Genomic DNA, 10,318 nt, shown 5'->3' on the forward strand with positions numbered 1-10,318 from the left:
AATAATCCACTTCACTTTACTTTTTTTTACTTCACTATCTAAAATTTTTTATTTCAATATCTAAAACAATTTGCAAAACATCATCGATATAAAAACATACGAACTTAATACTGTCGTTGCCGCCAATTCACAACACTTCAACGATTAAGAGAAAGACCGAAAACACAAAGAATAAGTGAGAGAAAAGTTTAGATGGCGTTACCGTATGTAATGTCTCAACTTGCGCATGCGTGCTATGATTTTGGCTTCACATAATGAATAGAGTTGCGCTACTGCATACTGACTGAACTTCACTGAAGTCACCGAAACACAACAATAAGTGATGTTTCCGAACGTAGCCCAAGTCACTAGCATCGAAGTTAATACCACGTGATCATTCCACAGGCGCCACATCTAACAGCTGCTTTTCAGCGTCTCATGAAATGACACCTTTAGCAGTCATTATTCCACTCGTCATCAAATACTAGTCCTCGACTGTGATATTACGAAAGGTTTCTCAAAAAATATTGAATACAAAAATGTACAAAAATACCATATGATATACGCATCTACATATCAATTTTCTTAGGATATACGATATTTTTCGAGAATAAGGTAATATCTCAGAATTGCTCAGAATATGTGTACATACTTGTACAAATACATATACAAATGTATGAATACGTACACATGGCGTCACAAAAGCCTTAAACACGAAGTTGCACGAGTTATACGAATATTTGAGAAGGAATGAGAAGGCATGAAAGCGCACGTTAAGGCATTTATAACGCTGTGTATGTATGTACATATACATACATATAAGATGAAAGTCGGAAGCGCGAGCAAGCGCGGGCTTTCTCGCAATAGGCCATGATAAGTATCTATACCAGAGAATTGATGATAGAGAGGAATTTTCTTCTGTACCATTATGCATAGATTCGCGCAAATAATTCCTCATACATTGTAAATTATAAGATATTACGAGAGAGCGTCCAAGTTGTCGCATGTAGGAATGTGGCACTTCAAAATGGCTGCCAGTTAGTCAAGTAATTTACGGCCGTGTCTGCCTTTGTTGTCGCGCGTGTGAATCGCGAGTTCTCTCGCGAGCACCGCGGAATCTGGCGGAATTTGAAGTCGGCCGCGACGAAGGTGTGTGCGCGAGAGCGCGCGCACAAGAGAGAACGACCGTACGCACACGCACGCACGTGTAGGAGATTGAAGGTGCGCGCGCGCGTGTTGCGCATATATGTCATATATGTATGTATGAATGTATGTATGTATGAATGTGCGTGTCGCACGCTTGCTCGTTGAGAAGGCTTCCTCGCCTGTTCGATAAAACGCGCGCATCAGAAGATACCTCAGCGGTACATGTGATTAATATATTGCTGACATTCGTCGTGCTCTATATCGCATAGTTTTGTCACATGGCTCGCCACGCGGCGCAAACGTAAGAAAGCGCGACGGGAATATGCTCGGACGGACGACTGCCGCCGCCGCTGTTATTGTTGCTGCTTCTGTTGCTGCTGTTACTGCTACTACTACTACTGCTATTACTACTACTGCTACTACTACTGTTACTATTATCACTACTACTACTATTATTACTACTATTATTACTACTATTATTACTACTACTACTACTGCCAATGCTAACAATCGCGCGCGCATCACCGCCGTTGCTTAGTCAAGAGAGTTCTATCCCGTGGAATTCCGCGACGAGTGGCAATACGTCGCCGTACCATAAACATCTCGGTGCATGAATAAACGAGCGTGAGCGTGCGCGCGCGCGCGCGCGCATGTGTGCGACACTAAACTTTGTCGCCGTCGGTCGCCGTCATCTCTTTCTCGATACCAGTATTATCAGTGGGACGGGGACCATCAGTTCATTGGAGATAGGTTAAGCTGTCCGTCGATTGTCCCCTCGCGTGCGCGCGCGCGGCGCGAAGATGCCGAAAATCGACCGCGAGAGATGTCCACCGTTTCCTCGTATCCTTTATCAGTGTTCTCGCGAGGTGGACATCCGAGGAAGATTTCTCTTCACGACATGAAGCTAAAGCATTTGTCATTCGGATGAATTCGCTGTGTCGATTTCGTATCCCTCGTCTATATGTTCTTACGCTTCTCGCTATTAATCGTTATTTCATCGTTCGTAACTTTATACTGTTGTGATACGACATTGTTGTATATGACATTCGAATAAAAGTGACCCTGAGTCTCAAAGCGTGTTGTGAATTGAACTAGCTACACACCATCTATTCAGCCATGACGCTGGGCAGGATCTGTGGCAGAGCTAACTGACAGTAATCTTTGTGTTGTAAGCATTATCTTCTCATAAGTAGGAACATGCGCTTTGAAACTAGACTTACACTTGTCAAGATTCAAATTTATAGCCTTGTCCTATATATTCCTAAATAAATAAAATTGAACTGGAAATTGTAGGTTCACGCAAAAATATTATTAGACATCAAAATTTGTTTTGACCGAATATCTTCTTTGCTTATTTGTATTAAATATATTAAAATTATGTTTTTTTTTCTCTTTTCGCACAATTTTATATTGATAGCTATTATAAGAAGAAAACATAAGAACAGGGGGGATCACTCATGAATTTTTTCCTTAGGGTGGAAATGTGAAAAGTGATTTTTTTTTTGTATGTATGTGTATATATATATATATATATTAAAAAAGTATGTACACACACACGCGCACACGCACCCCACACACACACACACACACACACACATATATATATATATATATATAAATGGTCACTTTTTTGCTGCTCTAGAGAAAAAGTTTACATGATCGATACTCAGATAATTACTTGTACTAACATTGATATTTATTATAAATGATGTTAATAGGTACGATTTAAACATATTTATTTATTCAACTCGTTAACGTAAAATTGTAATTATAAATTGATAACTAATACGAGTATCTGTTATGTGAGACACTAGTAGTCATAAATATAATTATTTGTACTTTATAATTTGACTTGTCGATACAACTATATAATTGTCCATTCGTACATTGATTTGTAATTATGAACATGGGAACGACTTCTTTTCTTCTAGAAATTTCTTTTAGAAATATCTCTCACTTTCATTTTTCTATAAAGAACTCATTTTTCTTACTTTTTTTCCACAAAAATAAATATTAACACTAAAACAGCAAAAGAGAGGAAATTAAAAACAATAATTAGAACTTTAGAACAAGGCTAGGAAGAAATTAATTTTTATGTATTGTATGTAACTTTATCCATACTATACTGATTGCCTACCATCAATTTCAGCACCTACGGATGTGTCTAGTAATAACACGGAGAGGCTAAGTAGTAGCTAAATGTGATTGGTTGGAAAAGTAAGAATTACACTTGACTGCTATTTAGACGCTCAGGGAGCGGGTGTTGTATTGGTTGTATCTATAAATTTGTTCGTGTTGCACTTAAGATGAAATAAGTATACAGGCTGTGTAATAAAATTCACTGTCAGTGCTTAAAATCTATAGTATATACGTGACATAAACTATTATATTTAAAAATTGTTCATTTTTAAGAATCTTATTGACATCAAATTGTTAATTTTTTTATAAGATGATTATTAATATCAATATTGTAGAAATTGTAAGTATATTGTCAGCGTGATAAGTGATGTGAGTGATGTGTGTGTAATTTATGAGACAAAAAAAAGGACAGTTAAGCGATAATTAATGGTGAAATTAGATTTTTCTAATTCCATCATGAAATAATCAATAAGAGTTATGGAGATACGTTTTTATAAATACCTAAAAAATACTCTTTTCTTGACAAATATTTCAAAAGTGGGATAAAGACGAAGAGTTAATTGGTGAAAATTGAAGAGATTACGATTTCTTACGATTTCAAGAAAATTACAAGTTTTTTTTATTGCCTATTACGATTTTTCGCAAGAAAGAATAAAATTTAAAGACAGATTGATGTCATGGAGTGAATTCACGATCCTTCAATTAAAAGATGTGGGTTTATCCATCTCTGGAAATAATGAATTAATAACTAAATTATTGAAGGTAGATCTTCGAGGTAGTAGATTAACTGAGATCAGAAGTTGATGCTTGAAGACATTGATTCGCAAGATAGTTCAAAAACTCAAAAGAGAAGCATCAACAAACAACAGATCAAATTAATAACCAGATTGATGGAAGGATTTTTCAAGGAGGCAGATCGATTGAAAGACATTATTTTACAAGAAGATCCAGGAATTTTAAAAAGTAAGCAAATAAACAACGAATCGAGGTAAGCGCTTCAAATTCTATGTCGGAGCTAGAATTTATGCGATCTTTTGGAGAAAGAGATAGAAGATATTGGAATTATATGAGCATCTCCATTGTGAGTGAACACAATGTAAAAAGATAAATATAAAAACGATTGGAAAATTACAATGATTTTAATGGAATCAATTAATCTTTTACTAAATGGAAAAAGCAGATATAATTATTATGAATCATTTACGAATTAGATGATAATTAAAATAATTAAAATTTTAATAGTTCTACATTTGAAAGAAAAAATACAAAGTTGGTTTTACACAGAACGAATTTTTAGACAGTAGTAGCGAAGAACTTTTGTGTAAACTCTCTTAAAGAAATGTTTGACTTATTATCTAATAAGCTAGAACTGAGAAACAATTTGAAACAAGAATATAGCGTATGAAAAGAAATTTTTCAGAATACTATTACAATATAATTATTGAAGTAAGTGAAAATAGGAATTTCTGAGGATAAAATTAGTGGATTATATTATTGATGGCATTACTGATTTTCAGTTACAAAATCATGTGAGAACGCAGAATTTTCCTTCAACATCAGTGTTACTGCAAATTTTCAAGAAGATTTCACTTTGTTTGGAAGCTAATCATTTCAAGAAACGGAATGACAAGGTGGGACTAGAAACAAAGACATCACAAAGCAAAGGATGAAGATCGAAATGATTATGTTCCAAGAAATGCTCGTTGTTTTAATTTCAATAAGTTTGGGCATTTAAAGATTGCAAATATCATAAACAAGAGCGAGGATTCTGTTATAAATGTAGAGAGTTAGGACATCAGGTGAAGTAATGTCGTAAAAAAGAAGATTATAAGAATGGAAAGGAAGTTCACTACATCGAGCACATAGTGGGAAAAGAAGAGACATTTCATTAAAGATAAGCGACAATAATTTATGTTATGATTTACAGTTAAATGATTTACAGTTAAACGCTTTGTTAGATACTGAAAATTCTATTAATTTCATTAAAAAGAAATATGTTAAAAATTATGAATTGATAGAAAGGTCTGGTTATTATGATATTCGCAGAAATTAATAATTTGAAATTAATTATTTTAAGCACAATCAGAGCAAATTACTATTAATGAAATGATAAAAAAAAAATTTTATTGTTAGTGATGTCAATACTATATTGTCTAATATTGTTTTAGGACATGATGTACTTAAATCATTTAATTTAATCTTAACTGAGAAAAAGAAAAAAGAATATGATACCATTAGTGATATTATAAATATTGATATTTGTTTACAGAAATATCAAGGATATAGAAATTAGAGTCAAATTCGAATATAGATATGTGTAATAAACGTTTAAAGTTTTAACATTCTGATAAATTGATATAAAATATAAATTTAATTTAAAAACTTAACGTTATATTGTATTACATGATATGTTTCGACATTATAATTGTGCCATCATCAGATGTTGTAAATTCGCAGAGCAAAAACGCAGTGAAAAAGTCAGGTGTATTTTGAATAGTCACTAAGTTAAACGGTATGAAAGATGGAATGAAATATTCTTATAAATATATATAATTCGTCGTATCTTACGTGAATCCAATGTAACACATTCATAAATCGAGGGTGAAAACGAAATTGCTCGCAATCGGTTGAACGATCGGTTAATAGAGAAATTTATTACGATTATCTATAAGTTATAATCTTTTAGCTACAGATCTACAAGCAATTTCATTATTAAAGACTATATTAACGATCTCATCGTTATGGTCTTATATTCTTCCAACGTATGATGTAGATACGATGCGTGTCAAATTACTTGCATCAGTCACTATGATTATGAGATTAATAAATATATGTGAAATTATTAAAACTATTAGTCACCAAGTTAAAGATTAAAATTGTATAAATATATAAAATTACTAATCAAAAAGTTAAAGATTAAAGATGTATAAATATATAAAATTACTAGTCAAAAAGTTAAAAATTAAAATGTATAAATTTATATAATGTGACTGCTGTAACAGTCTAATATTGACTAATATGTTATAACGTATAAAACGTATAATCTTAGCAAAAGTCATTTGTTTATTATCGATACATACGTTTTGTAAAATCCCTCCATATTTGTCTGTAAATTGAGGCAGTTTTTTAATATTTAACATTTTCGAGATTAGGCGTTTGTTATGACACGGTATTTACAGAAACAAAACATTACAGAAACTTTATAAATTAATGATGAGATTTTAAATTACGACAAGATAAAATTGAATCATATGTTTTATGAAAATTATTGCCTGAACGACAGAATTTTCAGAGGTTAAGACCGAATTACAATTAATAGTTAAAGATTCACTTTTTATTTTTAACTCAGAAGACTCTTATTTTGAAAAAGAGAAATTATAGATTATTTTGAATAATTGAGAACAGAAAAAAATTATAAGGATTAGTAATTTGGAATATGCGTTCCTAATAATTTTATAAAATAAAAATAAAAATAATCAATTACGATTGTGCGCGATTATCGTATTTTAAATAAGAAGTTAGCACGGGATAGTTATCCGAATTGAATATCAATTAACACTTTTAAATAATAAGAAATTATTTACATTTAGATTTATGTAATGTTTTTTTTCATATACACATGTCTCTAGATAAAATACACAGTTTTTGTAATGCTATTCGAATATGAATTTCTTAGAATATCTTTTGGTCTAAAAGTAGATTCTGTTAGTTTTCAACAATTATGAAGTGTTCAAGGAATTAATTAATGAGAATATTTCGATATTCAGATGATATATTTATGATATCAAAGACGTTAGAATATCGTTTTGAGTTATTAAAGTGTTTCGATTATTAATACAAAATAACATAGGATTAAGATTGAAAAATATAAATTTTTATGTGCTAAGATAGAATATCTTATGATATAATTATAAAGATGGTAGACCTACAGTGGAAGGAATATCCACAATAGAAAATTTTCCAATTCCTAAAAATGTGCGCGATATAAAGTTTTATTGAATTAAGTTTTTGTTTTAGAAAATTTATTGAAAACTTTGCAATAGCTAAAAGTCCTAAGAATAAAACTGAATTACATTGCAATGCGAATGTTTGAGATATGGTGCTATATTAATGTAGAAAAAAAAAGATTGTTCATTTTTCAAATTTCACTCTATTTCTTATTTTTCTAAACGGACCACTGAAAATAAAACTTATTATCATAATTTTGAACTAGAAACTCTGGCAATAATTTATTCGTTATATCATTTTCGTATTTTTTTTGCAAGGAATACAGCAAAATTATAACTGATTATGAAGTATGAAAGAAACATTTAATAAAAAAGATGTGAAAAGATGTGAACGTATAACTCGGCAATGCAAAATTTTGATTACATCATAGAACATATATCAGGGCTCTAATATTCTTGAAAAATATCGCATACTAATATTTCTCTAGTTTTTCGTATGCGGTATTTTTCGAGAATAGAGGCCCAGATTCTCGTATCCATCATGTGCGCTTAATCAGATAAGCAATATTTTAATAAGAGAATAATTTATTGGAATATACTAACTAACTTAGTTATAGTCCAAAGTAAAGAAAATTACAGAATTAAGAGGAAATTGAGAAAAATTGAGACGATTCTAAATTTGAAACGAGAAATTTATCGTAAAAAATAAATTTTATTTTACATATTTTCATCTATGGAACACAATGTTTTATTTAAATATCATAATGAATTTTGCTATTTAAGTGTAGATAAGACTGTGAGTATTATCATAAAAGTATTATCACTGATTTCTTAAATTAAGAGAAAATATAGAAAATTATATCAGGAATTATTTTTAATGTATTGTTTTTATGCTTGTTTGTGAAAGAAGAGTTTTTATAGCATTCCTAAAGGGAAATTTCCATTTAATAAATATAGATTATTATGGTCGATAAAAAACATACTATTAAACGATATATATTCTTGATTGTTGATTCTATAAATATGTAAAATTATATACTACTAAAACTATTGTACTTCAACTGCTAAAATTATATGTTGTTTAGAGAATTATTTTGATAACTACAGTTATCCAAAAATAATAATTTCTGACAGAGGTACTGTTTTTATATCCCAAGAATTTCGTTGTGTAAAATGATATAAAACATACATCTATTAATAATAACCGGTTCCCCTCAAACTAACGGATAGATTGAAAGAATTAATCAAATACTTACGCCAAAATATTAGTTAAATTAATTGATAATAGACAAATATTGGTATAAAGTATTAAGAGAAATTGAATATGCATTTAATAATACAATAAAGGTACTGGAGAAATTCCTAGCAAAATTTTATTCGGTTAAATAACGAGATAAAATTAAAGATGAAATAACAACATATTTGCGTGAAAATATAAATAACGATAGCAATAAAAAAAACATTGAAAAATGTAATTTAGAATTAATTTATATTTCGAGTTTGAAGTTGCTGATAAGGTAATTTAATCACAAAGACATAATGAGAACTATTTAATCAAAAAAGAAAATATTCATTAAGTATAAAGAAAGTGATTTAGTTATGCTTAAAAATTTTGACACGCTAAGAGTTTCTAAAAAATTAATTCCGCAATTTAAAGGATCTTATTCAATTATTAAGTATTTAAGAAATGATAGATATATCGTATTGGATGAAGAACGAGACTTTAATATACATAAAGTTATCAAGATATTTAATGATAAAATGAGTCTATGGCAAGGAGAATAACTGTAACTGTAATGAATTTAAAGATTAAATCGAGATAAGCATTATTAAATTATTTAAAATTTTACAGTTTAAACGCGATTGTCTGTGCGTTTTTAACTTTCTCTTTTTAAATTATTATTTTATTCCTTTGATGTTTTATATTTGTTATGAATTAAATATTATCAAATATTGTGTTTCAATATTTTAATATGTCCGAGGACGGACATTAGTCAGGCTAGGCAAATTGTAGAAATTGTAAGTATATTGCAAGCGTAATGAGTGATGTGAGTAAAGTGTGTGTGTAATTTATGAGAGACAAAAGAAAAGGAGGACAATTGAGTAATAATTAATCAATAAGATTTAAATTATGGCAATACGTTCTTGTAATAAAAGAGTTCTTGTAAAGTTCTTGTAAATTCAGATAGCCAAGTTTATAGAAGCAGATTTTTTTTTAATGTGCTACACATTTGGCTATGCCAACAAAATGATAGAATTAGATGTACATAATACTGTTGACAGACTGCTAGAAAAAATGTAACAGAATTTGCAAACGTCAGATAATGTCGGCAGGGTCTGCTCAGTTTCTGCCAACAATTTGCCTTCACATTATATCGACAGGAGATGTTAACAGAATACAAGCCTAATACGGAGTTGATGACTGCCGTCATTTTCTGCTCGGACCTGCTGACAGTCTGCTAGAAGACTGCAGACATTTGACTATCTGGGAATATTTAAGAAATATACTTTTCCTGACTACAATATTATTAAATTAATATTATTGTCAATTTAATATATGATATTATTTCTCTAATTCTGTTCATGATTGTGAACAAGATTTCGACGCGCGATTTGCTGAATTGGATATGTATGTAAATTGGATATGTATGTAAATTTATACCGAATATTTAAGCACAAAGTCTGCTTTGATCAAAAATGGGAAATTAATCTTGATTCACAATCTTGCTTTAAGAGGCCTTAAGTCATAAGTCATAAGTCGAAAGAAATTAAGTGACAATAATTTCTGTTCTTTAAACTGTGTCTTTAGGTTTTAACCGTTAAACTTAAGCGAATTAAGCTAGATCCAATTCTTTGCCTAAAAGTTGCATAAGTTCTGTGGCCGATACATCGTCATTAACTTACAACCTCTTAAGCAAAGTTGTGGACTTAGCCTGATTGGTCATTTATTGTTTAAGTTTTACTGCTTACGTTTTTTTGTGGCTCTAAGAGAATAAAAGAATGACAGGTGAAGTTTACCGAAAGATGGAACAAAGCAATCTGAATTTGATTTATTCTCATTGATGTTTAATTTCGATTTATATTTTTTATATATTTATATATATATA

The 10,318-nt window shown here is 30.4% G+C and overlaps 1 protein-coding gene across 2 annotated transcripts in view; it reads left to right on the forward strand.

Annotated features, from left to right (window-relative positions):
* The first annotated feature begins 1,105 nt into the window (after positions 1–1,105).
* LOC108692456 (serine/threonine-protein kinase Warts) overlaps positions 1,106–10,318 on the forward strand; it is a 31,683-nt gene continuing 22,470 nt past the window's right edge. The window contains exon 1 of one of the 2 annotated variants that reach the window (XM_018200704.1): positions 1,106–1,200. The gene's annotated coding sequence lies outside the window, so the exon portion shown is untranslated. Of the gene's footprint in view, positions 1,201–1,750; positions 2,294–10,318 lie in introns of those variants that run through there. The other variant, XM_018200703.1, reaches the window with a different exon arrangement.

The sequence above is a fragment of the Atta colombica genome, unplaced genomic scaffold, assembly GCF_001594045.1.
Source record: "Atta colombica isolate Treedump-2 unplaced genomic scaffold, Acol1.0 scaffold72, whole genome shotgun sequence".
Taxonomy (NCBI): domain Eukaryota; kingdom Metazoa; phylum Arthropoda; class Insecta; order Hymenoptera; family Formicidae; genus Atta; species Atta colombica.